This window comes from Mytilus trossulus, chromosome 8 (genome assembly GCF_036588685.1).
Source record: "Mytilus trossulus isolate FHL-02 chromosome 8, PNRI_Mtr1.1.1.hap1, whole genome shotgun sequence".
In the NCBI taxonomy this organism is placed as follows: Eukaryota; Metazoa; Mollusca; class Bivalvia; order Mytilida; family Mytilidae; genus Mytilus; species Mytilus trossulus.
In genome coordinates, this window is record NC_086380.1 from 6,576,022 (window position 1) to 6,603,765 (window position 27,744).

Here is a 27,744-nt window from a genome sequence, read left to right on the forward strand (position 1 = left end):
ATGAGATTAATTGTCATTTGATAGAGATTGACAAAAGTTAAAAAATATTTTTAATTCATTTCAATTGATTTCAATTCATTTTAACGCCAGTCAAATAGATTTCTTTGCGGTGAATCAATTGAAATCAAGTTGCTGGTAATGTACGTCAAACTATTAGGCCACGCCCCCGTTAAACTATTTCAAACAGGCATCAATTCGTTTTAAACATCGTTGAGACCCGAGCTTTGTACAGGTAAATCACTCAAGCAAGACAAACTGTATTTATTTATCGTTTTTTTGTCATCAAATTTTATCGAATTCAGTTAAATGTGTGTATTCTTAGTAATGTCGCATGCTTCACAATTTTTAACAAATGAATGAACAATACATGTGACATTAAAGAAATTTAAATAAAAACATTAAAATATGGATGCACGGTTTAAGAAATGTAAATCTGTTAAAAATAAAATAGTAAACTTGCAAACTTTCAATCCATTTGTTCTCATCGAGGTCCGCGTTCATGTTTCAATGCGATACGTAACATGAAAGTCAAATATGTTACAAATGTATAGACTCTACGATGTCCGAGTTCTGTCCGAAATAAATAATTGATATCACTTATAAGACATAATGTTGGAATATTTGTCTTTTGTTGGAGTCGACACGTCTCCCTTTAGATGGCTTTCGGTTATTTCCGTAGTTTGGTTGCTGTCTCATTGGCGTATATCTTAAATCTCCTTTTTTTTCGTGCATCACTTATTTATCATGTGCACTGATGGCTGAAAAAAATCTGATCATATACATCTGATAGCACTGCCTGTCACGTTTCTTTTGCATCAAATAGAGCGGTTTGATTTGGATTTGAATGGGTTTTACTAAACGTCTAGTGGCAAATATTTCATCCATAATACAGCCATTATGTCAGTGGCACATCTGACAAAAATTCAAACCACAGATTACAAATTGCGTTTTTTTTCTGAAGTTTATTAACGAATGATATGCTGCTTTATACTCTAATATCAGTTACCCATTCGTGAACGTAATGGACGTATGATGAATGAAGTTCCATGTTTTATCTTTTATATAAAATTTAAAAGGTTAAACCGGGTTGAATTATTACATTTACAAAAAAACATCATTTTATTTTTTTAAATAAATTCAACAACAATATAAGTATATTTTCAAAAAAATAATTGACAGTTTATATTGACCATTATATACATATAAAGACCGATGTCGATAACTCCATTTATCTTTTTTATCTTTATTTTTTTAGCACGAAATAAATACTGGAGTTAGTCATATCATAGAAAAAAATATCAAACAACGTTAGTTAAGACACGATTGATAAAATCTAATGGTTTATATTTCAGTTTCGAATCAGATATTTTTAGGCACCAGTGTTACTACTCATTTTGATAAACAGTGAGACGCTTACTTGCAATTCGGAATTGACGAAATAACGTAGCGAAATGACCGTACTTATAGATTATACTTTTGTTTTCCATTTTAATTGTATTGTCATTTAAGGGACCGTTATAGCTGCTGATCAATGAGGACCAAAGATCCGTGTTGAGGCCGTACTTTTGACCTCTAATTAAATTATACCATGTGACTTGACGGAGAGTTGTTTCATTGGCACACATACCACATCTTCTTATTTATATTAAACGGGAGCAGTTTATTACATTTTTATTTAGATAAAAAAAAAAATATAAAAATTCAGTGAATCAAATGAATTTGTAGCATATTGTTACATTCAAAAGTATTTAATTTTGATTGATAGTATACATTACTTGTATTGCATTGGTCCACAAAAAATGCCCAGTGTCAAATATTGCACATCGATGACCACTTAGATTAGTTACTTTAATTAAACTCATTTCCTTGGCTGGTAGTACACGCTTGTATTTTGTCCTTTAAAGTTAGTCTGTCGGTTTAATCATGGAAGTAATATTAAATATCAATGAATCACAGTTTAAGGAGAATTTTTCGTCATTTGCAAATAAATATGAAAATTTGCTTACGACTAAATTCATGCCGAAAGAAATATGTTTTGTTTTATTTCAGATTGCGATTGAATTCAGGTCGAGAGAAATATGTTTTGTTTTATTTCAGATTATTTAGTACATATACAAAAATATTCTTAATATATTACAATTTACAAATAAAATTTGATAGTGCTTTTTAAGCACATGGTAGATGAAACCTGTATGATCTAATTTTTTCAGAGGTCTGTGAAATATTGAAAATAGTACGTTCCGGAAAACACAAGTCGATTTATAAAATGCTTGTAAAATTCCGTTACATGTGGTACGCTCATATTTAGATACCTTCCTATAAGAAAGTGAAAAAAAAACAGTTTTTAAAATTCACCTAAAAAAGATTAAAGGGAAACTTCGCAAAAAAATCAAAAATTGATATTATGTCCATTCTGTATAAAAATGCTCAAATTTATAAATATTAAAGTTTTATTCCGCTAGATAAGAGATCACCATCGATTTTAAATTTTGAGTATCAATTGTCTGACTTCCGCCATTTTGTTATCTTGCCCAAATAAAAATCACGATATGTCTATAAACCACAAAGAAACAAAACTACAGTAACCGATGTAGTCTTAATTACGTGTCGATATCTTGTCAATCTTACGGTTGTTTTATCTGACTAACTAACTTGATACGGAAAATGTTCTTATTTTTTTAATAACCATATAGTCTGTTATTTTTAAACTGTTAATATTGGAATTAGTTAAAAAGTCAAAGTTCAAATCATTAATAAGTGTTCCGTGAAAATTGTTTTCGAAAATCTAATTCGTTCATAATTCTTTAAAGTAATATACTTTATTCAAATAAATTAGGATCTTCGCTCCACTGATCACCCGCATGGCTTAAGGTATTACTTCCAAAGGTATTGTGAGGGGTGTAAGGTGACACGTCCAGGTATTCAAGCGATTTCCTGTCGGGCTTGCAAGTTCATGCATCGTTTCACTTCTGTAGGTATTTTTCAGTGTACACGGCTGATAACTTATAACTTTCCATTTTGAACTATCAGGTGCATGTATAATATACATCTCTGTCTTGCGTGTCCGAAAGTGATATAATATACTAGTCATTACTTAACTCATACGCTTGTTTCTAAATAAAATTTCTGGTGTAAAGAATATTATTTATAAAAAAAAAATGATACAAAAAAAAAAAAAAAAATTGAAGATATACAAATATACGTATTTTTTCCAAGGGTTAATTTGGGAAAATCAGAGACATAATTGTATTATATGTCTCTGGGAAAATGTAATATTTACTCGTTGTCAATAGTAAAGGACATAGTTGGATCATTCCAGAAATGTTGATTAAAAAAATGTGCGCACTTGTCGACGATTCGTTTATACGCCCGGATAGAAAGTTACGGAACTACAGCGTATTTGAAATATATACATGTATACATTGAACATAAGAAAGAAACATTCATTTTGTGCAAATTGGGGTAAAAGTTTTGTAAATAGACTAGTCCACGTATACCAACAGTATGTAATCATCCAATTCGATAGACTATTGTATACCAAAAGAAGAAGAAGAAGAAGAGGACCAATTTGATTTAAATACAGGTCGATCTATAACTTGCTTTGGTTCATCGAAGTTATGAACATAGTAAAATCACAGATTTATATATCAATTAGATTGTTCTCGAATAAAGAAAGAAATTCGTCATCACCACAATTGTTCCGACATATGCAACTGGACGTACACTAATAATCCCCGAGGGATGTGAATATTTTCTAGGAAAGCTATTGAGTATTAAAGTTTCAAATCATTTTCGGGATTTATTTTCTTTCTTGATATTCAATGACAGCAAATTTAAAAGAATAAACTGCTTGACAGATATTTGTCCGCTTTATGGGGTATTCTTGCCAGTTGAACAGACTTATAATTACATTCAAAAATAGGGAAAGATGACATTACATTCGTTGTCTTTTGTTTTTAAACATCTTTGGTCAAATAGTTATTAAGTATTATACGTTGTGAGACGAAGACAATTTTAATAAGGACGTCCCCGATTATGATTAAATTTGGTTGACGTTTTTCACACTTGATAAAGAATAGCTATTCGTAATTTTTCGATTCCATTCCAAGAAGACCTTAAATTTGCTGTCAATTTTTTAAAACTTCTCAAGTTGAAAAATATTTTTTCTTTATTTGTTCATATTATATTCCGCTTCGGTAGAGTTATCTTCAGTGAGTTCCAGTTATTAATTTATACGTGGCTTTTAAAAAGTCTAAATCTAAGTGTTCTCATTCATTTATTTGCTTAATAAAGACAAATAAAAATACTTTGGTAAAGCTATTTATAATTTCTAAGTTCTCCTTTTATTAGTCATCAATCAAGGCAAAAGGTGTAAATCATTTCAATCGGACATATGATTTAAGTTTCCCGTCTTTAACCGAAAATTGTGTATTTCTTAGTAAATTAACTTATTTGAAGTCAAATAAATAATAGCACCAAACATAATTAAATAATTCCACGGCGATCAATTTTTATTTGTCACCAACTTGAATATATATTTTAAATATGTGTATTGAAAGCTCCCTTGTCTCATAATTCACTGATCCGAATAGACAGTCACACCTGGCAAGGTGTGCCCGAGAGGCGTGGTTAAATACCGAAGTGCAAATAACAATTTACCTTTCAACAAGCCATCTACGAGTAATGCCACAGAACCGTGAATACACACATCGTATCAACCAAGTCATAGCAGAGATAGTAAAAGGTCAATAAGAGTACACCAACATATTGTCTTTACAGATTATTGAACTTTACTTTGTTCACCTTATCAGTCCGAAAATATATTAATTAAAAATAAATTTATAACTTTTTGTGTTGTCTACAAAAATAATTCGAATATATACGTTTAACATAGAAAATTTATCTCATGAATATGAACAATTGAACGCCTGTGCGTTTTATCTTCTTATTATCGGATGGTTATTTAGATAAAGCATAAGTCATCGGCGCGCTTACGATTACGTTAAAATATGATTAAAAACCAAGACTTTTAATGATTGTATTTTAAATCCCGGCATGCAAAAACCAGGAGAAAACGTCACGACCTACAGGAAGTAGTTAATATTTTTTCATTAAATATTGAATTTCTCCTTTATTACTGCACATATAGCGATAAAACTTTGTGAATATATATATATTATGTCATAATGAACATATTTAAACCATAAGTATAAAATCGTGAATTTTCCTAATAGTTTAACTTATTTTTTAAATATCGAATACACAAATAAATCTCTAATTTATCCAGGCTTGAAATTTGTTTTACTGACAGGAGTCTGCTGGTATTCGATTGGACATCAGAATCAATGTAGGCGTAACAGCCTATCATATTAACCAATCAGCTGTCTTGTATGCGATGACATACGGTCCACTTTAGTTTTCCTTGTAATGAATTGTAAATTGATTGCAATAAAAATTATTCAATACACTATAAAGCAAACAATGTATAGCCCAAAAATGACTTACACGACGATATACTATACATATTATACTTAATAATTATTTACAAATTAAGACAGCGTAAAAAATAAAATAATAATATTAATAATAATTACTATTTAACGGTAGAGCTCTGATTTATCGGGGTCTATTATGCTATTAGTATGATAGTCCCAGCAATTTAAAAAAATGATCATCAAAAGAACGGTTGTGCTATTGTGGGCCAGGAACTTGCCGGTACGTCTAAAACCCACCCAGGCCGCTTTGATGCACTAAGCTCTAAGACATTTATGGAACACTACAGCGAGCTTTCTAGACAAATTTGAAATTGTCAGATAAAAATAGCCAACGCTTATATTGAAGAATAAACAAGTCATGAAAAGAAATATTACTGTATATATACATTGTACATTATACGGACATTTTGACTAATGCGCTAGCTTTGATACAGCGGAAGCAAAAACATCGAGCGTAGCAAAGATAAAAAAAATAATAATGCTAAAATTATGTATTTTCAAATCGAAGGACAAAGCGTACGCAATGTCACCCGGAATCCGAATCTGACTGACTAGCAAATTACTACAAAGTTAAACAAACAAGAAAAGGGAACAACGTATGTTAGAATCACGAAAAAAATGGATTTAGATTAGATTTGTGATCATTGGAATTTATTAAGACTTTTTAAAGTATCTTTTTCTAGGAACTTTTTTTAGATCGAAATTAATAAGGTTCATATATAAGTATGTGGTACAGCTCACACCGAAAAATATATTACGGCATATTCATATAGAATTGCAAATAAACCTTTCAATAATGAATTCCTATAAGCTGATTTTAAAGCTCATAATATAAGAGATAAGGGATATAATTCAATTTGACGGCAACCAGACGACAAACACACTATAGGTAAATCAAGACCGCATGTTTAGTCTTCAACAAGAAACATGTGTCTACACGAAATGCCAAGCTCTAAATCGTGATGAACTTGCAGATACAATATTCAAAAAACAACAATATTAAAGTCTAAATAATATAAATATTCATTATTCACACATATTATAGATTTTCTAAATGGTTTGAGACACGTATGCAAAGCCCATGTATTTTCCGTTCACATAATGTTTTGACTTTTTTTATTTATAACGTCCTACAAACATTGCTCGAGACTAAACAGCATGAAAGACTAAAACACTTTTATAAGTCAGCGTATAGGTTAATTCCTTGAATGCCAACATCCTTTGTACTACCGACAATTTACACCTATAATGTTGGCTTTCGAGGAATAGGTGCAAAAAGTTATCACAACACGAGAGCATGCTTATCAAAAATGGACATTTAGAGGTATAACGGGGGGGGGGGGGGGGTTGAGATCTCACAAACATGTTTAACCCCGCCGCATTTTTGCGCCTGTCCCAAGTCGGCAGCCTCTGGCCTTTCTTAGTCTTGTATTATTTTAATTTTAGTTTCTTGTGTACAATTTGGAAATTAGTATGGCGTTCATTATCACTGAACTAGTATATATTTGTTTAGGAGCCAGCTGAAGGACGTCTCCGGGTGCGGGAATTTCTCGCTGCATTGAGACCTGTTGGTGACCTTTTGCTGTTGTTTTTTTATTTGGTCGGGTTGTTGTCTCTTTGACACATTCCCCATTTCCATTGTCAATTTTATTTAATTCGAATTGAATTCGCTAATCGCGTACACACACTCTTCTTTTTTAATTCGAATTAAATGTCCGTGTGAACGAGGCATAATTTTAACAGATAGTTAAAATCTAATTCATGTTTGTTACGTTGTTGAAATGTTTTCTGATGATACTACTTGAACGAATATGGATTCTCTTAAAATGAAACTTTTGCATATTGTGAGAAATTCCAGTTTACACAAATGTGAAGCCTCTTTGGACTTTGAAGGGTTTTTTCAATATTTCTATAGTTGTGTGTGCTGTAACCTCCTACCATATTACTTGATTAAATTTCTTGAAACTTTGTATCACGTGTTAGAATACTATTGATGTATTATGTTCAGTTTGTTCAGGATATTTTCTTTGTAATAATACTACACACTTTTTTGCAAGTGCTTCATGAAATGATACTGGTTAGGGGTTTATCGTGTTCGCAAATCATCGGTGTTCTTATAAAACAAAGTAATGTAGTTTGATTGGAATTGAGACAGATTTCCATAAGTGACCAAATGACACAGAAATTCACAAGTATAGGTCACCGTAAGTCTTCAACTATGAGCAAAGCCCATACCACATAGTGGAACTAACTATACAAATCAGATGAAACCGGTTTAACTCATCAGATGTAAATAAATAGAAATACTACACAGAATAGACGTGGTCAGGTTCTTGTATATCCAAACAAACGAAAAACACTTGTAAAGTACATCCTCTGAGAAAACTTGCAGTTACTGACAGCTAGTTCAAAGCCACAAACAACTAAAAAAATCAATCCGCTATAGACTTAATTCTTGTTACCCTATTTTATGGTTAATTGTTTAATTGAAATATTCATATATTTCATGTATATATACTTTACAAATAAATATTTATAATAATATGGAACAAAATAAATCTCTAATATCCTCTTTTAGTTTGAAATAATTATATTTAACTAAATATAAATGTTATATTTATATATATGTTGGATGGAGAGTAGTTTCATTGGCACTCACACCACATCTTCCTATAATGTTAATAAAACTTGTTCATTCCCAAATTTAGTTAGTTTTTAATAAATAGTAACAAAAATCATTTTCTTTCTATCTTTATATTCATAATTATTTAACCCTTAAATTTTGCTACTTTTCTTATCAAAATGTGATAAAATGTTACAATTTCGTCTTATAAAAACAGAAATATTTTTGTTTACATTCAAGGAATAGGTAACATATAAAATGTTGGCATTCGAGGAAGACACCAGCGTACACACGGTGTTTATTAACAAATCGATAATTTCGTTACCCAGGGATATGAATTTGACATTAAAAGTCCCTCAAACCTTTACAATACCCGGCCGTGTCATTTCCGTTTTAACAGATCGAGAACACGACCTTTTAGGATATGCATGAATTACCGGTCCGTGTAACACTTATCAATTCAAAGTTTTAAAAAGTTTTGAAATTTTAGATTTTTGGAATTTTGATCAAAGTTTTAAAATATCAAAATTTCAAATTGTGTTAAAGTTTTGAAATTTTGAAATTTTAACCAAATTATTAAAATATCAAAATTCTAAATATCGTTTATAAATTTGATAGTTTAGAAATTTGACCAAACTTTTAAAATACTAAACCTCACGCGCAATTTTGATTATTTCACTTTTTGAAAGTTTGATTTTTTAAATTTTTGCTTAAAATATCAAAATAGAAAAGGGGCAATAAGAGGCATACCTGAAAAAGCGAAACGAAATAAAAGCGGAACGAAACGAAACAGTATGAATTAAAAACATACTGATACTTAAAAGTTTATGTATGAAATAAAACGGACAGTTGAAAGCGGTGAAAAATTGGATGACAAAATTAATATTTCTTAAAAGAAGATAATTCATTTAAAAACCAGACGTACGGCTCTGATATTGACCATTACCTGCTGGTTTTTCTAGCACCCATATTTTAGGAGAAACAGGAGTAACAGTAAAAACTGAACAACTCGCAGTAGGTCAAATAGTATGGTTATGTTGAGCATGTATATACATTTTCTACTAAACTCTAAGCCATAAAAAGGCCCAATACACGATGTATTATCTCTTTTGATTTCATTTTTTTTTCTGTTTTGCTTTACGACTTCTTACTTTCTGCAATCATGTTGGCTAAATAATATATCATTTCATGTACAGAATGAAAGATCATCTTAAACGTTTTTATCTGTTCTTTGTAAGTTGTTTGCCCTAAATATTCAGCTTTAAGCGTTCCGTAAGGAGGTCGATCAAGAAAAGCGCTTCATGATACTGAATGCATGGTTTAAGGTTGTGCTAGTCCACAGTATGGGAGGTTTTTAATATAATCTTTTTTCGCTTTAATTAAGACGGTAATAGGATCCAATATCAGCAAATTGGAGCCAAGATACTGTTACAAGGTATCTACAAAAACTCATCATAGATGGATACCGGAAAATAAATTTTGCCGGTTTTTGCGCCAGACGCGCGTTTCGTTTACAAAAGACTTATCATTGACACACGAACCAAATAAAGTTAAAAAGGCAAATAAAGACTAAAATTGAAAAGGCCAAATAAAGTAAACTTTTAAATCCAACGTATAGCTCTGGTTTTGTAAAAGTTGAAACCTTTCATATCATATATAAACGTATACCATAAACATTATTTTCACGAGCATTCATATTTATGTAATAATTACCGCTGTACTACATTAAGCACCCAACTTGCATTCATGTTAATGTAATAGTTGTCGCTGTACTACATTAAGCACCCATCTATCCAGTTGTAGGTGTCGGCATTTTGAAAGTTGAAAATTGTGTTCAAAAGTTTTTATCAGCGATAAATGGTAATCGTCTGGGGAACCAATATTTAGATAGTCCCTGTGTTTTACTTGATACTACCACTAGGGGCTTCGATAATGGTACATTAAAATATTCTGATCACTAATTTGATGATATAATATTCTGTGCCAGAAGAGGACAAAAGAAAAATTATCCATGCCTTTTAGTGTTAAATTTTGAACCAGACAAGTTGATTAATGGCGATGAAAAACTTAATAAAATTGTTAGCGCTTCGACAAAACAACCTCATCCCACTTTTAAAGTTACATGGTTGCTACCTTAAAGACAACGTTTGGACTGGTTATCATACACGTAGCTCCATTATAGGTTCTAAATCAACCATTGTTTTATTATAGTAAACAAAAGGAATAGATTTTTTTGTATTAAAGGATATTACTGTCCCGTATTTGCATTTTGTTATTTGGATATTCATATTTGAAGTTATCGTACGACAATCGACTTTTAGCAAACTAAAAGTTCACATGTACACCCAGTCAGAATGGGGCGTGCAAAGAGAAGCCACACTGTCAGCTGCAAGATGTATTTTTTCCATTTTTGGCCGTACACCAATGTCACTCTCGAAAAACCAGTACAATGTTAAACGCAGAATTTGAAGTAAAGAATTCACATACGGAACGCTGAAACTGAAATTTGAAATTCAAGCAAAATAAGAACGAAACAATTAAAGAGGTGTTTGACCAAAGTGAAGTTAAAACATATTTAAATCCATCTATAAGGGCAACTTTGTCCTCGGAAGTTGAATCTTACGTTTCTTCGTAATTTGTATGTAAACAACCTATTTCAAATTATCGATTTTTTGTTGTTGCCAGTGACAAATATTTCATGAATGTTCTGGAACAAATTAGCAATAAATGCAACAGGGAGAGAGTGTGCATAATGAGGACATATAAAACCTTTCAATTAGTTTAATTGAGGTCTGGAGCTGGCGTATGACAGTAACTGCTAGCCTTATGTATAGTAGTCCTTTGTCATTTTATTATCATTGTCATGCATGTTAATTAGTTTCTTAGTTTGTTTCCTATTCTGACATAGGACTTGTATTTCCTATTGAAGTGCGTTTTACTGTTCGTATTACTGTGTGTTTTTTATTCTTTATTGGCTAGAGGTATAGAGGAGGGTTGTGATCTCACGAAACATGTTAAACCCCGCCGCATTTGTGCGCCTGTCCCAATCCAGGAGCCTCTGTCCTTCTAAGTCTTGTATGATTTTGATTTTAGTTCATTGTTATGTTTCGGAGTTTAGTATTACGTCTATAATCGCTGAACCAGTACACTTTTTTGTCTAGGGGCCAGCTGAAATACGCCTAGCACAACTTTTATTGCGACGCTATATTTAAGTATTCCTTCCGTATCATTTCTTGGAACTGAAATACATCATAAAAGGCAATATATTATCATTATGCAATCGATAAACAAGAAAGGAAAACGTTTTAAGTTGTATGCCAGCCCACCGAGGCGCTTTTTCTGGATCTACCTTCATCAGGAACGTCAAAAAGGCGAATAATACTACATGGTTTACTGCGAGTTGGTCATTTTTCACTGATACTTCTAAATGTTGGGCACTGGGAACACAAAATAGCTTTGAATTATTTATCTCAAACGCTAACCTTATATAAGAGATTCAAATCAACGTAGTTGATTCCGGTTTGAATAGGTTTAATTATATATTTTTTTTATAGATGCAAACTAACCTTAAAATTTCAGGATACTGTTATCCCATGTGATGTCTAATATGTTTCATAAAAAAAAAACTAACTTTTTCTTTTCATTATTTATTTTGTTATTAAAAATGATTTGATATATTTCATGCTATCTGTTTATAACTAAGAATAGTTCTTATCAGAGCAGTGATTACAGGTACCCCTCTTGTCGCCCCTTTATATTTTTGATATTTTAAGCAAACATTTAAAAAATTAAACTTTCAAAAAGTGAAATAATCAAAATTGCACATTAGGTTTAGTATTTTAAAAGTTTGATCAAGTTTCTAAAATATCAAATTTATAAACGATATTTAGAATTTTGATATTTTAATAATTTGGTTAAAATTTCAAAATTTCAAAACTTTAACACAATTTGAAATTTTGATATTTTAAAACTTTGATCAAAATTCCAAAAATCTAAAATTTCAAAACTTTTTAAAACTTTGAATTGATAAGTATTACACGGACCATTACCATACGTGTGTCCGAGCATCTGTTATAATGTATTAACGTGTGACGTAATTTATGTTGAACTCTTTTTTGGGGGGCGCTTTTTTTACCAAACCACTAAACAAGAAACAATGCATGATGGGCTACAACATGTTTACAATCAAACGAAAACAAGTGTTATTTACTGAAATACAACACATTTATTCATGCTTAGCGGTATTATCAATTTCGCTTAAATTTTTTTTTGTATCCATATTTATAGCTTGTGATATGAAGTATTCTTTCAATGCTCAGATTAACGAAGAATTATTTCTATGCAAAAAAACAGAGTATTAAATAACCCGATATAAAGTCATTTCTGTATGATTGCCGATGACACAGAAATTTCGGGTATTCGTCCGCAAGACAGCAACGGAACGACAATTTTAACACAAAGCCAATTATCTTTAAGACAAACTTACTAGTGTAAAGCTAACCGTCGGTGCTAACTTTCATAAAGACAGTTAAAATTTTTTTGGATCCTTGAATTTTGTGCTCGTAAACACAGGAAAGATTAAGAGGGGTTCAAATTTATATTGGGGTCACTAAATTTTCATCGCTTTTCAAAAAATTGGTTTTATGATATTGTACCCTTTTTTATGATGTAAAAAAATAATTTAAATCGATAATTTATTTCTCTATAGGAAACAACAATGTATAATCATCAAGCGGGACAATTTAAAGCCGATTATACGTTATGTTTTCTTCTCATTATTGAAGGCATTGCAGTTGCCTATCATTACTTACATCCATGCACTTCATTTGAAACTTTAAAAAAATTTATTCACACAGAAATCACAGCTTATTAGTGTGGGTGTAAGGGACACGAATGAAGAAACCTAATTGGGAAGTAATATGAAATACAAAACATGATTAAACCGTTGTTTTTCCCGTTTGAATGGTTTTACACTAGTAATTTTTGGGCCCTTTATAACTTGTTGTTCGTTGCGAGCCAAGGCTCCGTGTTGAAGGCCGTACATAAGCCTACAATGGTTTACTTTCATTAATTGTAATTTGGATGGAGAATTGTCTCATTGGCACTCACACCACATCTTCCTATATCTATATGCTATACACATTAAGGGCGTTAGCCTGAATGTGTGCGTCTTTCTTACGCCAAAATAATGCAGAACGACAAATTGAATTATTAAGGACAGGGATTGATTGAATGATTGATTGATTGTTTGTTGCTTAACGTCCAGTGGCAAATAGTTCATGCATATTCAGGACGAGAACAAGTTCACAATAAATACACTAGGTATGTTGATACGATAGAGGCCATCTGGGATGATGGTCAGGGAAATTTGGACTGCCACTGGAAAATGAGGATACCTTGTATAGGGACAGAAATTTTGCCTTTCAACAGGCCACCTACGGACCCCTCAAAAGAGTTGTTGCAAGGATTCTTAACGTGCAAAGAGCAAAGAGCGTTGCAGTCTCTTTACACGAGGCATCAGATTTCACGACCCCCTTCTGACCGGACGTGACTGCGAACTTGATACATCCCGCACAGCCAAACGGACGCCCCTTTTCGGCAAGCGTTTTACTGCCGGTCTGGAGAAGACCAAGTGACCATATTTCTATACCCTATTCACCCTAAAGGACAGGGGGTTTCAATACTAACGGATTCCCTGTTAAGAAATTGTAGGTGATCTTTCAGCTATTTGATAATATGCTATTGAAATGCAGGGTATCCAATTTATGTATCGACAACTTTATGTCAAAAAAGGTAAATCATTTTGACAGAAAACAAAGACACTTTTCCTTACATAATTTAATCTTAAATATTTGAAAATTGTTATAATAAATGGGTATTTATTTTTAAAGATTTTCATCACAGCCAAATTTTGTACGGTGTGTAGAAATACAATTGTACCACAAAGGACTTCCTAGTGCACTGAAGGACTATACAAATCATTGGTGCATTAAGAACAAAGTTTTTGCACTAAGGACATTAAAACGATGTTATTAGACCACAAACATGGATATGAGAAGATATAAGTATATAACTCATAAATATAAATTTGGGTATCAATTTATATCATAATTTTGAAATTGACTTTCTTTTTTATCAGCGCATGCCATGTGACCGAAGGGTTATTGAAAATTCCCAAGCATCAATATTCAGTCAACAAATGTCATTTGATCGTTACTAATTGATAAGTTTATGATAGTTGTAGAATGAACTTACTGATTTAGCGTAGTTTATTTTCAACTTGATGAAAGAATAATTTTATTTTATGTCCTTCTTAACAACACAGGAGTTTACATTTGTACATACTTTCATAAGAGATTGATAGACATTAAGATGGGAAAATGTGGCATTCGTGGGGATCCTGAAAACCCGATTATATCATTATTATATTGTGTTGGAACGGAACTGTACGGTTTCTACATGTTCGACATTCGAAAATATAACAAGTTGCAACATGGAAAGTTTTCCAATAGTGAATCAAATGATACTATATAACGTTTCTTCTAGACATTCAAAACATTCTATATGTATATACATGTATGAACCAATCAAATAATAAACGACGTATGCATACAAACGTTTTTCGTCGAATGGAGAAGCTTTTAATATATCGATCAGAACTGTCACACAACAGCGATAAAAATGTCAATAATCATTGAAATACACATCGTTGAGTCCAGAAATTTTAAGAGTACTTTGTATGGCCTTACCTGTCGGAAAGTTTAAAAGCCATTGCACCAGTAGAGATTCAAAAATTATATTTTTTTCAATATCGGATAAATTAATTGACTGTACAATCGCTTACGAGTTTACTGTACTATCACTTGGGCCTTTCCTGTACAATCGCTTGTCCAACTTATCAAAGCTCATTTTCAATAAAAAAAAAAAAATTAAGGAGATGTGATATGATTTGCAATTATACAACTATCCATCAAATTAATTGGATGTACACATGTAAGCTATATTAGGCGACCATACCTTATAATCTGCTATTTATATATATATATATAAAAGGTCCCAACATAAACAAATTTGAACAATTAAATTCGGCCTTATCTAGAAAAAAAAAAACAATTTACAAAAACAAAAATGAAATAATATGCCAGACATGAACCAACGGCAACCACTGAACTACAGGCCACTGACCTGGGATTTTCACAGAAAGAAGATGACGTGATAAGCATGCATGTGTGTGTTCGCTCAACCTCCTAAACTGAAGTGGATGTAAGCAATTATAGGCAACAATCCGGCCTTCAATAACGAGAAAACCCCTTCCATATAGTCGACCGATCACTAAAAGGCCCCGACTGGAAAATGTGATTTTTTTTAAAACTCTAACCAGAGTGCATGTATATCAGCTTACAGAACTTGAAAACCAAAAAAAATAGTTATAAATAAAAATACGGATAAACATTTTTTTTAAGCTATCTTAATCATAAACAAGCTTCTGTCCTATTTTATTAGAAATCCAGGATAGTTAAGAAAGTAATTAAAGTTTCAAACACTTTACCCACAGAGTATTTTTTTGTGGTTTGTAGATAGCTATTGCAACAAAAGTCGGAAGGCTCAACCAGAGACATATATACACATATGTGTATAATGTCTCTGACTCAACAAAAATGTAATAAACTATTATACTTTGCGAAATATGTTTATCTTCTATTATATCAGTATGTGTTGGTTAAAATAAAATCTCTATACATTTTTTACTATTTCAAAATATCTTTATAAATCATTTCTACAGAACTTTAAAAAGTGAACTTACGGAACAAGCAGACGAAATTAAAAGAAACAAAAATAAGAAGAAAATACACTCTTACATAGAAGTAAAAACTATAACAGTCAGAAAAGCAAAATAGATATGGCAGTAATAACTATACCATAAAAAAAAACAAGAACAACATGAAATAACATAATATATACATTCTTAATAAGTATACTAGTGTATTCAAAACGGGTCAAGGTTGAACGAACATGAATTTCTATATATTAGGCCGTGTTCACATTGACCTAAATTCGGTGTTGTGTTAGTGTAACTCACACGTAAACTAAAAACAATTGCGTTCCCATTGATAAAACTCAATGTTTTTACCTACACACAGTCGATAGTCAATGTAGGCCTTGTGTAGGTTAAGTGTACACAAAACTAGGCATTTAGGACATTAGTTTTATCATATATATATATAAGAAGGAAACTATTTTTGAGTAAAATTTATATTTTTGATAATTATTAGTTGTCTAAATTTTACAGATTTTTTTTTGTTAAAAAAATTTAACGTATTTTATTTACCCCTAATCAAGACTCAAAGCAGCATCATTGCCGAACCCATAAGGCAGCAAACAATTGATTTCCGGGGGGTGGGGGTTGCTATTATAGTTGAGTATAAAACATAAATGCAAGGGGTTGGGGGTGGTGAGCTATGGATTTTGTTTTGGAAAAATGTTTCCAGTTTTTGGCCCTGAAAAAAAATTTGTTTGTTTCACCCTCAGCTGCCACTATATATAATGCTAAAATTGATTTCGACTTGTCACCAAAATTTGTCCTGAAAAAAATCAATAGCTCACGCTCCCCTCCCCCTCAACCAAAAAAATGAAGTAAATAGTTGCTGCCTAATTCATTTGAAAAGGTCTTCCCGAATCACCTTCACGTACACAGAAATATTCGCCACTGGTCTTTACTCAAAAAACGATTCACGCATAAATGCATGACTAAAAAAAGTTTGAGGTAAATGATATGTTTGTCTAGTATCTCATATCCGTTTAATAACACGTAAAATAAATTTTAAAAAAACGTTACCCTATTCCTTTACTAAATACTCATTGGCGAAGAAATACCATTTGAAACGAACAGAAAAGATAAAAATGTAGTGAACCCTAATATCTCAATCATTTTTTTTCGGCTGTAAGCACGCTGTTGCAGCTAACGTTTTCTAATGCGTTATCGAGACATCTCTAGTATATTCAAACTACTGCAAATTATAAAAATGGCTTTCATAAAGTAGCAACCACTTAACTTAAAAAAAGGGGGAGGGTTATTTTTTTATCTGAGTCAGATTTTTTCGCGCGTACGTTTTTATTCCTTTTTTTTTCGATGCTGGTGATCAAATACTTTTTTTCAATATTTAACACTATTATGTATGGGGAAACTCTTGATTCAGAATAATTTTTTTTATCATCTGTATGACCATTTTTTATTTTATCAAATTGGGGATCGGAATATTTCCATTCCCATCCCCCACCCCCTTTTGAAGTCAAATGGTTGTTCCCTTACCGCTAATTAAAATTTTCCAAATTCCAAATTCAGTTCTACGTAATGAACATTTAAATGACATATAGTTTACAAGTGGGAACAAATCTTATGTACAGGTGGCTAAACAAGGTGTATAGATGTGAACAAATGTAATGTGAAACCAGTGTACACTGCACTAAACTAATTGTAAACATGTTTACTCTACACGGCGTTTGGTGTGAACACGGCCTTAGTCAACTGAGTGTGGCGCGTATCGATAAAATATAAAATCACTTTCTAAATGTGATGATAAAATTTGAAATTGTTTATTTTTAAAACGTTGACTTATATATGCAATGTCTTTTGTGTCAATTGTATCATTCCATCAGGTCCTTTAGTGCATTGTTTTTGTTTTATGTGCACTAAGGGGGACTTTTGCGGTATTTTAACGGACACCCCAATAAAGAATTAAAGGACAAAACGTTATTATGTGGATTTTTTTTTCGTAAAATAGTTTCATTTGTTTAATATTTGAGAACAAATCTATTCTTTTTCAATTCAATACATTTTAGGTAAACACTTAGAGTTACACATACACGACCCTACATTTTTGATAGAAAAAAATGCATTTTCAATATCGTATAATCTTTTTAACTATATTAAATTTGCGGTTTTGTGATATGTGCATGTAGTTTGAACAACGTCGTCATTAGTGTTTGAAAGAAGCTATAAAAACATGATTTAGAACCTTATACACCACATACGGAGGTACATGTATGATACCATTACGTATGATATAACTGTGAAATAGCCATTGTAATTGCCACGTTATTTTATGGATCGTTCATTTTATTACCTTTAGATTATTAACAAGTGCCATCGAACTAAATCTTTATAGACCGTATATTTAACGCATAAATACGCTAATTTTACAGTTTAGAGGTAGAAGACGAAGAATTATTATTTATAATAACTTGCAATCTGAACAAACAAATAAATACATATTTATATTAAATAAGTTTTTTATTCAAATGAAAGATAGGATAAGCGCATTTACAAACATATGTACTTAGAGACTAAGACATATACTCAATGCTACACTTAAATTTAGGTCATACATATGTATTGCTTAAATCTATGAGGATCTTGACGGGGTCCTTCATTTCTGTTTTTATTATAGTTTTATCACTCTCACTTCACGGCCTAAGAGCAGTTTCAGAAGCTTAGTTCAAACGGAGACACGGTTCACTGATGCGGCCTAAAGAGGATAACGAAATTAACTATATAAATGATCTAACATATAAAATATTTGTATTTTGCGTTATTGATCGTTCCGGATGAAGTAAAATCCAGAAACGTCAATTGGACGTATGAAATTTATTAGATAAGATAAGATAAGATAATTTTATTTACCAATTAAGGTGCCGCTATACAATCAAATGAATGAATTACAAAATAAAGCACAGAAAATGATTAGAATTATTAAAGTACATTAAGACAACAAAAAAACAACAACAAAAACCCAAACAAAACACACTAATACACATGTATACATTTAGGATGTTGTTGTCACTCTTTTATTAGTGTTACGTTTAAAATTTTCAATTCCTTTTTTTTTTTAAATAATATCAACGAATCATGATTTTATGTTTCATAATTAAAAATAATATACTTTTTTTTTAATTTTAGCATTTATAATACAATGTATCATCCACATACAAGGGCGTAACTCCTATTATCATTCTGACACACTAAACGGATCTTGACCCGATCTGAAATTTGTAAACGTTACTTTTTATGATTGGTCTAGGTTTGTCCAAAACAGTCTTAACAGACTTGATTTAACGCTAGAGCATATTATAAGGCGTAAGAGAATGCCGACTAATAGCCAGTCAAGATCGTTTAACTAAACCTACCCGTTGTTATCCCAAACTAAAATTTATCTCATATATATAGGATACATGTTCATTTATTACAAGAATTTTTGTACGTCAAGGTGCATGATAGCACGATAATATACGAATCGTATACGTAACAACGCTTCGATATGCTCGTCCACTATATGCTCTTCCACAATTTACGTCTATTTTGCTCCAGCGACCGGTATTACAATTTAACATAGTTTAAAAGCTCATTGATCTGTTACTTCATTTATAATTTTGAGCAAGACTTAACTGTTTATTATTAAAATTCAACAAATGTCAACATTATCTTCATCAATTTAATTATTTAACAAAACATTGTTTTTCATTACAATCAATTTCATATATTAATATACAGCTAGTGAATATTTGTTTTCTACTTAAAATATAAGATTTAAATTATATACCCAATGAATAATTTCTGTGAAGTTACTTTTATTTCCGTTACATTTCTAATTTACGAGTACAATATAGTAAATCAGAAAAACAGAAACGTTAAATATTCAGGAATACCTAAAGTTTCGTAAGCAATTGCAAGGTACCACATGTTACTTAGATTCCACGAGTTTTCATAGCAATTAGCAATTTTTAAAACGAATATGTGAGATAAAGATCTACTGCATTTTGGCAAATTAAAATTATGTTATACTACTATTTTATTTTCAACAGATTCACATTTCTTAAACCGTGCATCAATATTTTAATGTTTTTATCTAAATTTCTTTAGTGTCACATGTATTGTTCATTCATTTGTTAAAAATTGTGAAGCATGCGACTTAACTGAGAATACACGCATATAACTAAATTCGATTAAATTTGATGAAAAAAAAAGATAAATAAATAAAGTTTGTCTTGCTTGAGTGATTTACCTGTACAAAGCTCGGGTCTCAACGATGTTTAAAACGAATTGATGCCAGTTTGAAATAGTTTAACGGGGGCGTGGCCTAATAGTTTGACGTACATTACCAGCAACTTGATTTCAATTGATTCACCGCAAAGAAATCTATTTGACTGGCATTAAAATGAATTGAAATGAATTGAAATGAATTAAAAATATTTTTTAATTTTTGTCAATCTTTATCAAATAACAATTAATCTCATTTAAATAGCGTTAACACGTTTTTGTCCGTTCAAGCTAAATTCGGGTTACTAGTGATAACAACAGAAATATTGAAGGGAACAAAAACAAACGACATTGCAACATACATGGAAACGAGTTATTAGATAATAACTGCTATATTCCTGACTTTGTACAGGACATTTTAAGAAAACAAAAATAATGATGAGTTTTTATGACTATGCAAAACTCGCGCTTTATGGCAGTGTTAAATACAAATAAACCGGGCGGCTACGGGAATATAAGCTATGATTAATTTTTATGTTGGTCAATTCATCTTGATTTTAATTTTTAGCCAGAAATAGTGGACATTTCAGAATCTTATCGAACTTACGATTTTTTTAAAATATACCATGGAGTTATTGTTGATTCGTTTTTAAAAAATGTTATTGGTTTGCAAATATATCTGTGATTTCTTACATTGAAGTTGTTATTTTACTATTATAAGATTTCTAGGGCTTATATTATACGGTTTCGAATTTAGCACTGAATTAGAAAATACAAAAGTGTACTGGTTATAACATCATGTAGAAATATCAATCCTTTTTAACAGCTAGAAAAGCATTTAAAAAAATGTTAACAAGTATCTGGTCTGATATACATACATCTTCTTAAGTAAAAGGTGATTTTTATGTATATTAACCCTGTTTTTTGAAGTGACATTTTTTGTACTTGGTTAACTGCATGCAATCGACCTATTTCTATACAATAATCAGATAAAATAATAAAGATAGTCTTGAAAGTAGAAAAAGCTAATTGCTATCTTACAAATTGTGTTTAATTTGTGACTATTTGCCTTTCATAGTAAATATGACTTTTATGTAGTCCGTTAGAAGTGATAATAGTTACCTTATGGATAACATTGACCGAATTATCAAACATCTGTTTTTCTGAAACGATGAACGTTCAAACGGCTTCTTTTGTCTTTGATCAAAGACAGTCACATGATATAAACTTATATAAGGCAGCTTTTTTTTTTTTTATAGTTTTTGTCATCAAAGTTGACCCAGTACATGATATATTTTTTTGTCGTTGTAACGTAGTTTTGTCTTCTATAATAATGTTTTTTCGGATTACAAAGAAACTATAACACCTTGTTTAAATCATTCAAAAGAAAAGAGATGTGTTAAAGACACAAATAGTTGCGTCATGTTATTTATAGTTTGCTGGAATTCAATATGCTTAAGGAAACATTTTGGTCTACAAAGAAGCGGTGCTACGAACAAACTAGAGGCTCCAATGAGATAAAAGGGACATATATCTTCATAAGTTTAAACACATATTAGAAATATGTTTTAGAGAATATACTGAAAGGTTAAAAGGTTAAAACTGTACTGTGAGTTAAATTACGAAGAACGGGTACGATCAATCAAGAGTGTCTTATCAAATAGACTTTTGTAGCACTATCTGCAAAAAATGCTAAATTACCGTAATAAAAACGAAATATTCCTTAATTGCTTAGAAACTACAGATTACATTCTTCAGGCAAAACTAAAATTATTTGAATTTGGCTTTGTTTTGGTTTGTTATATTGTACATTTTGTATTTATGCATGGTATTTTATATTTGCGAGTTCCTGACGAATGTTGATCCAGAAAAATATTATATTTGCAGAAAATATATCAGGTGTTGTTTGATTTTTAGCATTTAAGTGCCAGTCTGCCTAAGAATCAGGCAGTGGTGAAAACATGACCAAAAAAAGCCACCCAATTTGACATTGATTTCAGTTCATAAAATGTAGTTATGCACAAAATTAACATTAATTTCCGTTTTCTGTTCGGGTAAAGATGGTACAATCTGGTTGAAATGCACTAGAAATTAACGAATAAGGGGAGGTAACTCTGTAATTTGCTATCATTCTAACCAATCTTCTAACCAAGTTATTTGATATTACCAGACACACACACACGAACGACCAATTATTTTTAACTCAAGATGATGGTTAGTATTAAATAGCATGATTAGCTCGGTGGGTTTTTTCTGACCATGTTTTTATTTTTACCTAAATTGCCTGATTCTTACAAAGACTGGCACTTAATAAAATGTACAATCGCCGCTATTTTTTTGGAATATTTACTATGAAAGACTTCCCTTTTATTTGTTTACTACATTATTGTTAGATACGGTATCAAGATATGCAATTGAAATGAAGATGTACAAAATTTAAGTGCAATTTTGACACGTAGGTAAAACAATAAAGTTTAATATCACACTTTTGATCAAAATAGCATTAATTTTTACAACTTCGGGATATTAAAATTGAATTAAAATAAGAATATTATCTCCTTTTATATGCCAAAAGGGACATCCCAATGTATTATCATAACAAATATGTCAGTTATGATTTGCATATTGTAGGAATAGGCAAATAAATAAAACTGTCACTTCGGATAAGCAAGTTACAAACATATTTTTTTGGAAAAAAAAACCCCTCTGGCGTACTAAATTACAATCCTGGTACCTTTGATATTTATTTACAGCAAGAACTGTTCTTGAATAATGTGTCCTACTATTTGTTTACATACAAATTTTTAAAAATCTGTCCACCAACTATACAAATTTGATATCTGAAAATGGCATCTTGGTGATGCACTTTTCAGAAAGATTTTTATGAAATTTGTTTGACCTATTTTTAAAACGTTGATAAGCTAGATTTGAATACGCAGATTTCCCTTTATTACAAAAAATCATATAAATTTCCTAATATTAAGATATCCCAAATTTAAAACACATTAATTTTATTGTTGCATGTTAATATCATAATAAATCATGTTGAAAAAAGTAAGATCATATAATGCTATTGGCATCTACACGTATTTAATATGTAATTATTCTGCTGAGGAATATACTTGTAAATTCTTTAGCTTTAAGGAAATGTTAGTTTATGCTTCGTTACAATGAAGTTGTTCACTAATACATCAGATAGAAAAGTGAGCTTTTTAATGTATAGATATAATTCATTGTCTTATAGCAGTCTGAATAACCTTCAATGATTACAATGTACTGTTAAAAATTAATGAGATATAAGCATTTAAGGGACACGTGCATGTATAAAATATCGTACAAGTAAAGCAAAAGATCATTATTACTTTCTAGATTGACTGGATAGCTGTTACTGCATTGTGACAAGACAAGACCGTATGTTAAGACTTCTTGTGAGGTCAAATATAACTTCTAACTGATTAATTTAACAGGTTCTTTTATAAACTGACAACATGTAAAAAAGAAGATGTGGTATGATTGCCAATGAGACAACTATCCACAAAAGACCAAAATGACACAAACCTTAACAATTATAGGTCATATAAATAATTTCTGTGAAGAGTTCTTTGCAAAATTGAACTTTTTACGGCTTTTCAAACAACAATAACAAAAACTTATATAAAAAAGTCAATTCTTTACTTTTCTTAAAGTTAGTTTCTTTTCAGGCAACACCACTCATATTGTACTCACAATCAAATCAAATGGGAATGCAGCTTAAGTGGTGTCAACTCAATGTTATTTCATGCTTCGTTACAATTAAGATGTTCACTAATATATCAGATAGAAAAGTGAGCTTCTTTATGTATAGAAATAATTCATTGTCTTATAGCAGTCTGAATCACCTTCAATGATTACAATGTACTGTTAAAAATTAATGAGATATAAGCATTTAAGGGACACATGCATGTATAAAATATCGCACAACTAAAGCAAGTGATCATTATATTATATTGAATGGAAAGCTGTTAATGCATTGTGACAGGGCAATTTCTTCGGAAGACCATACGTTAAGGCTTCTTGTAAGGTCAAATATCACTCCCGACCGATTAATTTAGCAGTTTCTGTTATAAATTGTAAACAGAATTGAAAAAAGTAAAATCACAGAAATACTGAACTCCAAGGAAAATCAAAACGGAAAGCCTCTTATCAAATGGCAAGATCAAAGGTCAAACAAGAATTCTTTGCCAAATTGAACCTTTTATGGTATTTTGAAACTACAATAACCAAAATGTATACGATAAGTCTATCTTTACTTTTAAAGCTGTATTCTCATCAGGATTCACCACTTACATAGTATTTCCATTCAAAAAAATAAGTTAAAGGCCACAGAAGTGAACCAATGTTAACATAAAATGTGAAAACCTTGACGGAATCGCTCAAAATACAAATGCAGTAAGACCGATGAAACAGGGTTACGTCTCCTGGTATCATGTACCATCCATCAATCAAATCTAGAATAAGTCAAAAATATGAAAATGGACAAAAGGACACACTCATTAAAGCTAGAGATCACCCTTTCACTAATGCATCTCAAATTTTGATTAAAAAAACCCCTTAAAGAAGCATTGTTCTCCGTTCCGGGCCGAGCTTAGCTCAAACAAGACGATTGTCACCTGAATTTCTATATTTCTTTTTTCAATTTTTTCTAAAAAAGTCATCAAAAATCTCTTATCGATGAGGTAAAATTCTATATAAAATGTGTAAACGATATTATGATTTTATATAAGTAAGGGTATATTAGAACGATATTGGTTCATTCTTGTTTGGTTTAAATCAAATTCCAATGAAATATATGTTTTACTTATTTTCTTCTTTTTTATTTAACATGACCATTTTTTTGTGGATTTGTTTTAGCATTTAACGTTAACCAGTCATTTGCATTACTAATGCAATTGTACATAAAGATATATATCATATCAATTTCTCCATGCACAATACATCATCTCTGAAAACCAAAAAACTTTGTGACAAACAGTTTCAGTTTTTCTGATAAAATACATTACAGTAACATTTCCGTGTACATTTATAATTGTATTATGTTTTGTATAAACATCATCGTAGTTTAAAACATAATGATTTACTTTTATGGCATTCCATGTTTAATGGTAAAAAAAACTTGTATCACTTATGGATAAAGTTAATGATATGAGACGCAAATTAACGTCCAGCAGCTAGAAAATATACATAAATAAAAAAACGTTTTGTTTACATCACCTCATTTCATTCACCCTCACCAGTAGAATGTCAATACTAATTAAATTTTGTACAACAACAACGATAACTACAAATGAACTCTTTTCTTTGTTTAAATCAAGAATTGCTATGGTTGGTAAGCATGCAAAAATTGAAACAACTAGTAAACACAGCGAACACCATATAATTGTTTTCATATATTGACAATGATTCAAGACTTTTTTTTTGTGCTGTTATTCAAAACTAATTTCATTTACTGTTTTGTCACTCGTAAGAATGTTGAATAATTGAAATTTGTCACTCATTATGTAAAAACAATCGAAGGAAACTATCGCACTAACGATGCATTAAAGCAAAAAGAAAATCACCGACAAAAAAGCAGTCGAAATCCACAAGATCATACTCAAAATGACACAAATAAAATGAACACGAGAAAATCCACAGAAGTAAATTATTTCATGACACAAATACAACAAGAACACCATATGAATACAACAAAACACCATATGAATAGCTTGTACTATAAGAAATGCTATCAAGCTGGGATTTATATATTGTTTTCTGTATAGTCCGATACAGAATACATTTCAAACTTTGCAATAAGCAAACAAAAGTATTCAAAATGCTTATCTGATTCTGATCCATCCCTATGAATCTTATTTCCCATGATCACGTGATTAAGAAAGAATAACGCAACTTAAAAGTCTTTAAATGTTTTTGTTACTTTCGTGAAAATTATTTGTAATTTTGTAATTTTATAAAAAAAGTTTGAAAGGACACAATTTTTCTTAACAGCAAAGATTAGACGCCATTGAACACAAATTAACTATATCTCTCTCTAGATTTTTTTTTATCGTATACTTAGATAAGATTGATCATGTAGAGTAAATTTTATCATAAATAATGTACAATGGTGAATTAATTTTTTTAATTAAAAAAAAAACTATCAAAAGAACATAAAAAGTATGTTTTATCAACAATGTCTCAATCCTCCTCATTTCTCTTTTATCTATTCCCACAAAAAATAACAAAAACAGTGTGTCAATCGAAGATAAATATCTATACATACATTTTTTTATCCCCAGAAATTTAGGAAGTGACATCTATATCATGTTATGCTTATACATAAAAGTGATTTAATGTACAATCGATATCGTAATTCATTACATTGTTAATGTTAACATATATAATAACATTATACAGTTCTCTACAAAAATACGGTCAACAAGTTTAAGATGGACATATTAAACGTATAGAGTAACTATTCGGGAAAATATCAAAATCTGTTCATTATATGCTGATAGCGTTCTCTATGTTTTACAAGAGTACAGAATAAACAGATAGCATAACTAAGAAATTATGTATTATGCATTCCACTGATCAATCATAAAAAAAAGTTTGTACAATTGGTCATACTAACAAACCTTTTGTTATTTAACTGAGTGTTCAATAATCTGTAGTTTAGTCTTTTTAAGAGTAATTTATAAATTTATAATTTTTTAAGACTTGTTTTTTTCCAATTTTCAGGAAAACGAGTGAGGTATTTTACCAAAACCATTTCGTTTGCCCACTAATGTTGCGGTATTTTTTTTAATTTGTATGTTGCAATACTCTTGAAGTTTATTTCCAAAGTTTCATATCTTAAAAGAATGATATATATTCTACTAAAAAATAAGATTTGTTCTTTTTTTATTTAACTGTTTTCATGCTTTTCATGGCAAACATAAAAAAGATCCTGTGTTGGAATTTAAATCTTGACCATAACCTTACAATTACCGTTATTATAACGTACAATGCAAAATCATTATATATAAGTCTTCCATTTGTTATCTACATTATATTATTACATGCGAAAAAAAAATATGAAAAGAAAAATTAGGAAAAATAGACAATTTAAGACAAATAATAATTTCTTAAACACTTTTTTGAAAGTCTCTGTTTTTACGATCAAACAACCAATTATGTAAACATACCTTGACCTGTTAAACAATTCACAATATATATTTTCGACTTAATTTGTGGCCAATCGTCCGCTCATATATTACTTATATAGTGATTTATGTATAGTTATAAATATACGGTCGCACCTGAGTGATCTCATAACGAAGGAGACAAAACTGCCGGTAGTCAAATAGAAAATAATTCTTAAAATTCATATAACAAATGGCGAAGGAATATGTCATTACACCTCATTAGGCAAAACAAGTACTTATTCAAAGGCTGGGGTTTGTCTTTGTTATTTATTATCGTCTAAGTACGTAAAGGTTACTTTTATAGCAAAACGTAATTCAGATGTTTTAGTATAAGAAAGGAAATATGACCAAATTTTGTAAAATTTGTGATATATCAATTAACTATTAAAA

General features: G+C 30.6%; 1 protein-coding gene across 1 annotated transcript in view; it reads right to left on the minus strand.

Annotated features, from left to right (window-relative positions):
• The window catches only part of LOC134681612 (beta-1,3-galactosyl-O-glycosyl-glycoprotein beta-1,6-N-acetylglucosaminyltransferase 3-like), a 46,821-nt gene extending 19,395 nt beyond the window's left edge, over nt 1-27,426 (minus strand). The window contains exon 1 of the mRNA XM_063541261.1: nt 27,355-27,426. The gene's annotated coding sequence lies outside the window, so the exon portion shown is untranslated. The remainder of the gene's footprint in view (nt 1-27,354) is intronic.
• Nucleotides 27,427-27,744: the final 318 nt, after the last annotated feature.